The sequence below is a fragment of the Bufo bufo genome, chromosome 2 (assembly GCF_905171765.1).
Source record: "Bufo bufo chromosome 2, aBufBuf1.1, whole genome shotgun sequence".
Taxonomy (NCBI): domain Eukaryota; kingdom Metazoa; phylum Chordata; class Amphibia; order Anura; family Bufonidae; genus Bufo; species Bufo bufo.
Window position 1 is genome coordinate 592064261 of NC_053390.1, and position 7646 is coordinate 592071906.

At 41.1% G+C, this 7646-nt stretch overlaps 1 pseudogene; it reads right to left on the reverse strand.

Annotated features, from left to right (window-relative positions):
* Positions 1 to 435: 435 nt before the first annotated feature.
* LOC120990980 lies at positions 436 to 6837 on the reverse strand (annotated as a pseudogene).
* Between the last annotated feature and the right edge of the window lie 809 nt (positions 6838 to 7646).

Sequence of the window (7646 nt, forward strand, 5' to 3'; positions counted from 1 at the left end):
GATTTGCTACCATTAATCATATTCGTTGCGATTTGAAGTTGTTTTTTTTTTTTTCTAAACTTCTGCTTCAAATGCTTTGCTTCGCTCAACACTAATAGATATTATATGAGTGTTTTCCTTGATTAAAAGTCCTTGCTTGTCCCATGTACTTGTGGGATTGCTGAACTCTTTGTGTCTATGTTAATTTGTAATTTTGTATTGTTTGTATATGATTTGTTTGTATTACCTCATATGGGATGTGATGTGGATATAAAGGGGATGGTTCACATAGGTGTGAATTAAGGGCCAGTCTAGGTGCTGAAAGCATGAAACAGCCATCACCCTCAAGTGTGTGCACATTCTGTACCTCTTAATGCTCAAGAAAAGGAAGATTTTAATGATTGCTGAGTCTGTTTAGACAGAATTATTTTTTATCTTGGCAGCATTATTTGTCTCTTATATAGTGTTATTATTGGCAATGTTAGTCTTGGCATACTGTGCTGTGTGGTTCTATAAAAAGGGACATGGCCACAGGTTAGGCGGCACAGTACTTGGATTGTCCCGAGTGCTAGCAACTCATGTTCCATCATTGAGAGCACATGCAGTGTCCCGATAACACTAAGGTCAGTACACTTTGTTGTACAAGCATTGGATTAAAAAACCCTAGTGTTGAGCAAATCGAGCTTAGGATCCAAGATCCAAAGTGGATTCACTCAAAACTTAGTTTGAATGCAGTGCAGAGATTCGTCTCAGTACAGAATCCAAATAAATGGGCTCCAGCAAGGGGAAATTTGCTATCACCGAATCTTGCAGAACTTAGGTGAGTAACTTCAGACTTTAAATTTAGGACTTGAAATCCATTTCAAAACTTAGATCCGAAGTCTGTTTCAGTACCAAGGTACCAGCTGGTTACGAAGCCAACTTCGGATTCTGTCTTAAAATGGTTTTCAAGTGTAAAAATCAAATGCCGAAGTTATTCAGCGAAGTCTTGCTTGACTTTGGTGATAATGAATTTCACTTCGCCGGATCCCATACATTTTAATGCTGTACGGAGATGGGTCTCTGTACAGCATTAAAATGAAGTTTTGAGCGAATCGACTTTGCATCTTGGATCCGAAGCTTGATTTATTCGAAACTAGTCAGTTTATTCGAAAGTTCAGCGCAGGTCCTTCGTCAGGTCTTTTTCCATCAAGAGAGGAGCAGACTTTGAGCTCTTTGCCTCCTCTGCCGTGTAGCCATCCCGCCCTCCGTACCTTAACCAGCGATCTATTAATAGAGGTGTCATGTGACCGAAACATCTTGAAACATCACAGCTCTCCATACTACTCACGGCGCGACATAAGTTTTATAAAAAACGGAGCAATAAACGCCCGACTGGGGCAGTATTTTGTAATCCTACCAGCAGAATAATTTTCTTGCTAATTGTTGCAAATGTTGTTGGCACCTACTTCACAGTTTGTATTGTACGATTCACAATAAACCTGACATATCTAAACTCTAAAGAGTTTGCATGGTTTTCTCTACAAACAATACCTTTCTTAGGCATCGTGGCTGCCTTCAGTGACAGCCAGTGAGATCCAGGCCCCTGGATCTCACAGGCAAGCAGGCTGAAGTGTATTCCAGTGTGTAATACACTTACAGCAAATGCATCACAATACAGAAGATTGTAAAGGGAATCAGACCCCCAACAGTTGAAGTCCCAGAGTGGGACAAAAAATAAAGTAAAAAAAATTTTGGAAAAAAAGAAAAGTAGACATATTAGGTATTGCCGCGTCCATATCGACCATGAACTAACTCCTCAGGTGAACACAGACCAGAAAATAAAATAAAAACTGTGCTAAAAAAATTTTTTTGTCACCTTCACATCACTAAAAGTGCAACACCATGCAATCAAAAAGGCGTATGCCCCACAAAATAGTACCAATCTAACCGTCACCTCATCCCGACAAAAATTTTAAAATTATGGCTCTCAGACTATGGAGACACTAAAACATGATTTTGTTTTATGCTTTTATTGTGTTAAATGTAGGGCTGCAGCTAACAATTATTTGAATAAATGATTAGTTGTCGATAATTTAATCGATTAATCAGCAAAAAAACACCAAAATGACAAAAAAAAGGGGTTTATATGATTTTACTTTAAAAATTATGTTCAAAGGCCATATTAAAACAAATTGTGGATAGCACTGTTATAAGGGATCTGTGGATGACACACTGTTATGGGGGATCTGTGGACGACACTGTTATGGGCGATCTGTGGATGGCACTGTTATGGGCGATCTGTGGATGGCACTGTTATGGGGGATCTGTGGATGGCACTGTTATGGGGGATCTGTAGATGGCACTGGTATGGGGGATCTGTGGATGGCACTGTTATGGGGGATCTGTGGATGGCACTGTTATGGGGGAATCTGTGGATGGCACTGTTATGGGGAAATCTGTGTATGGCACTGTTATGGGGGAATCTGTGGATGGCATTGTTATGGGGGGGATCTGTGGATGACACTGTTATGGGGGGATCTGTGGATGACACTGTTATGGGGGATCTGTGGATGACACACTGTTATGGGGGATCTGTGGATGACACACTGTTATGGGGGATCTGTGGATGACACACTGTTATGGGGGATCTGTGGATGGCACTGTTATGGGGGATCTGTGGATGGCACTGTTATGGGGGGATCTGTGGATGACACTGCGATGGGGGGATCTATGGATGATACATCCACAGATCTCCTCCATAACAGTGCCAGCCACAGATCCCCCTCCTCATAAAAGTGCCATCCAAAGCTCCCCATCCCCATAACAGTGCCATCTACAGATCCCCCTCCTCATAACAGCCCCGCCGCTCACAGCAGTAGACTATTCTGGCAGTAACTTTTACTTCAACTTTAAATCAGCGCATCTTTATTACCTGACAATGAAGCTCCAGTAACAGGCAGAGCGGGCGGCAGTGTAACGTCACTCACTCACGTAAAGCGCCTGCTCCGCCCACTTTATGAATGAAGCAGGTGAGTAAGATGCGCTGATTTAAAGTTGAGGTAAAAGTTACTGCCGGTTAAGGACCCGCAGGCATAGCGCCTGACATATAGTAACGAATCGGTCGATTATTTGATAACAGGATTAGTTGACAATGAATCAAGTTATCGAATATTATCGATTACTTTGATTAATCGTTGCAGCCCTAGTTAAATGTAACAAAAATAAAATAGCAGACATATTAGTTATCGCTGTGTCCGTAACAACCTACTCTATAAAAATATCACATGACCTAACCCCTCAGGTGAATACCATAAAAAAGATAAAATAAAAACGGTGTCTATTTTGTCACCTTACATCACAAAAACTGTAATAACAAGCGATCAAAAAGTTATATGCACCCCAAAATAGTGAAAATTAAACCATAATCTCATCCCACAAAAATGATACCCTACCTAAGACAATCGCCCAAAAAAATAAAAAAAATATTGTTCTAAGACTATGGAGACACTAAAATATGATTTAAAAAAAAAAATTATATTATTGTGTAAAACTTAAATAAATAAAAAGTATACATATTATGTATCGCCACATTTGTAAGGACCTGCTCTATAAAAATATCACATGACCTAACCCCTCAGGTGAACACCATAAAAAAAAAAAAAAAAACTGTGTCAAAAAAGCCATTTTTTGTCACCTTACATCACAAAAAGTGTAATAGCAAGCGATTAAAAAATCTTATGCAACCTAAAATCATACTATTCAACCAGTCATCTCATCCTTCAAAAAATGAGACCCTACCTAAGATAATCGCCCAAAAAATAAAAATACTATGGATTTCAGACTATGGAGACACTAAAACATGATTTTTTTTTTGTTTAAAAAATACTGTTATTGTGTAAAACTTAATTAAACAAAAAAAGTATACATATTAGGTATCACAGGGTCCGTAAGAACCTGCTCTATAAAAATATCACATGATCTAACCCCTCAAGTGAACATCGCAAAAAAATAAAAATAAAAAGTGTGTCAAAAAAGCAATTTTTTTGTCTCCTTACATCACAAAAAGTGTAATACCAAGCGATCAAAAAGTCCTATGCACCCTAAAATAGTACCAATCAAACATCTCATACCAAAAATTAGCCCCTATATAAGACAGTCGCCCAAAAAAAAAAAAAAAACACTATGTTTGTAAAGAATAAATCAAGGCAACTGGACTTACTGTAGATTTCTTGAAAACGTTTCACTCGTTCTTCCAACGAGCTTTCTCAATTCTGAGTGACTGTACAAGAATTCTCTGGGAATAAATATGTAACTGAATCAACATCTGGCATTTATACCCAGCATGGGGTCAGAAGTCATTATACCCAGCATGGGGTCAAAGGTGTTGATTCCATTATCCTAATTGGAGTCAGTAGGTGATAATGACCTCCCAGAAAAAGGTGTCAAGACAGCATTGTATGTGGCAGACAATAGATGTCTAACCCCCCCCGCCTCTATTCAAGCTTGGCTTCTCCATTTTTACGTAGGTGGCCTCCTTCACACCTCGTTTGCACCAATCGGCCTCCTTATCCAAAACACGTACTTGACTGTATTCAAAGGTGTGACCTGTTTCTTTTAGATGTAAGTACACAGCTGAATCTTGACCAGAGGTTTTGGCTCTTCTATGCTCAGTCATATGCTGATGTAGTGGTTGTTTTGTTTCACAATATACAGTTCTGAGCATTCCTCATTGCACTGGAATGCGTACACAATGTTGTCCATCTTGTGTTTAGGCATTGGGTCTTTTGGGTGAACCAGTTGTTGCCTCAGTATGTTGCTGGGTTTAAAGCAGACAGGGATGTGATGTTTATTAAAAATCCTTTTGAGTTTCTCAGACACCCCAGCTACATATGGGATAACCATATTCTTGTGTCTGTCATGCTTCTCGCCCTCACTGGTAGTCTTGGTGCTCTTTCTTCTCCTTCATTCTGTTTTGACAAAGGCCCAATCTGGATACCCACAAGTTTTAAGTGCCCCTCTGAGGTGTTTGAATTCCTTCGCCTTGGCCTCTGTGCTGGTGGGGATTTTCTCTGCCCGGTGGTGTAGAGTCTGGATGACTCCCAGTTTGTGGTCTAGAGGATGGTGGGAATCAAATAGCAGGTACTGGTCTGTGTGTGTTGGTTTTCGATAGACCTCTATTCCCAGCTTCCTTCCCTCTTCCACTGTTATAAGACAGTCCAGAAACGCCAGTTTGTTGTTCTGCATATCTTCCCACGTGAAATTGATGTTATAATCCACTGAGTTGATGTGGTCGGTGAAAGCCTGTAACTCTTGTTTATGAATTTTAACCCAAGTGTCATCCACATATCTGAACCAGTGACTCTGTGTAATTCCCATGAAAGTGGTCAGGGCTTTCCTTTCTACTTCCTCCATATACAGGTTCGCTACAATAGGTGAGACTGGCGATCCCATAGCACAGCCATGTTTTTGCTTGTAGAACTTGTCCTTATACTTGAAGTAGGTGGTACTCAGACAAAGGTCCAGTAAGGCACACACTTGGTCTGGACTAAGTTCTGTTCTGCAGCCTAAGGTGTTGTCTAGTAGCAACTGTTTCCTGACTGTTTTAATTGCCTCTGTAGTGGGTATGCAGGTGAAGAGGGATGTAACATCATAGGAGACCATTGTTTCTTCTGTGCCCAATACCAAGTTCTGGATTTTGGTGGTAAAATCCTGAGATTTCTGTATGTGATGTTGTGTGTTTCCAACCAAGGGTGCTAGAATTCTGGCTAAGTATTTTGCCACATTGTAGGTCGCAGAGTTGATGCTGCTGACAATTGGCCTGAGAGGGGTCCCATCCTTATGTATCTTAGGAAGTCCATAAATACATGGAGGGGCTTCCCCAGGGTAGAGACGATGATACATGGCCCGATCAATGATTTTGTCCTTTTCTAGTTGTAGTAGTTCTATAACCTTCTTCTTGTACCCACTGGTTGGGTCTCGTCTTAGGGCCTCATATGTGTTGTTATCATCCAGGAGTGTGGTCACCTTGGCATCGTAGTCAGATGTATTAAGTACAACCGTGCATCTTCCTTTATCCGAAGGCAGGATGGTGATGTTTGTGTCTTTCTTCAGGGATGTAACCGCCTTCCTTTCTTCTCTAGTCAAGTTTGATGGTTTGGCACTGGCCAGAGCTGCAGACACTTTAAGGCGAAGTTGTTCAGCCTCCCCCTGTGGTGCTTTGTTGCTGTGGATTGAGGCTTCAGTGGCTGAAATAATATCAACTATTGGTATGGTTCTTGGTGTGATTGCGAAATTCAACCCTTTAGCAAGGACATCCATCTCAGGCTGGGTGAGAACCCGGTCTGAAAGATTCTGCACTCATTTCACTTTGTTTTGCACTGTCCTTGTTTCCTCCTTTCGCCTCCATGTCAGTTCCTCACTGGTATGACTGTTTGCAGTTCGGGATAACAAAATGCAGAACTTGTTCTTCTGCCTCTCCTTGCTCATAGTGTGCTGAGCTAGCTGTGCATGTACTGTGAAATCTGCTATTTTCCTCCATGTTTCAGTGGGTAGCTGCAAAGTCAGGTCCTCTTCCAGCTGACTGATAGTTTGTTTCAAGGCTTCAACTGTGAAATGGGTCTGTCGTACCCGTTCATTTAGTAGTTGCTTCTGGGCTTTTTGTAGAATCATCTCAGCTCTGTGACCCTTCATCGTGGAGTCCAAACGGATGCTGCATGGTACCAGCCCCTGTTTTCGGCATCTGAGGTTGAAACGCAGGTGGTTTCTATAGTCTGCCAGTTTTCTTGCTGTCTTTTATTATTCTCGTGCAAGTTTAAGGGTTTTCCCCTCAAAATGTGTTGCAATATGTCTGTGAAGGTTCTCATTTATCCAGGTCATGGTATATCTGTAAAGAATAAATCAAGGCAACTGGACTTACTGCAGATTTCTTGAAAACGTTTCACTCGTTCTTCCAACGAGCTTTCTCAATTCTGAGTGACTGTACAAGAATTCTCTGGGAATAAATATGTAACTGAATCAACATCTGGTAAATATACCCAGCATGGGGTCAGAGGTCATTATTCCCAGAGAATTCTTGTACAGTCACTCAGAATTGAGAAAGCTCGTTGGAAGAACGTGTGAAACGTTTTCAAGAAATCTACAATAAGTCCAGTTGCCTTTATTTATTCTTTACAGATATACCATGACCTGGATAAATGAGAACCTTCACAGACAAAAAACACTATGGCTTTCAGAATATGGAGACACTAAAAAATATTTACTTTCAAAAATGCTTTCATTGGAGCTTGGGAAAAGGACTTGGACACTCTATTTTCTGAGGACGATCAACTGAGACTTTTTAGAGAACCTCACAGCTCCTCCAGATGTGTTAGGATACAGGAAAATGGCTATAAAGTACTCACCAGGTGGTACAAAACACCTGACATTACCTGTAGATATAGCAGTACTGGCTCTGATGCATGCTGGAGGTGTGGTGAGGGGGGTGGCAAATTCCTTCACATCTGGTGGTCCTGCTCACCTTTGTATAGTTGGTGGTCTGAGATTTTAAACAATGCAACATAATCTGCAAATCCAAAACTCCGCCTTCTCCCCAACTTGCTCTCTTAGGCCTTCCCCCCTCCCACGCATCCACCGGTGTCACTCCACTGTTTAAAAAATTGTTATCAGCAGCACGCCTCTTAATCTCC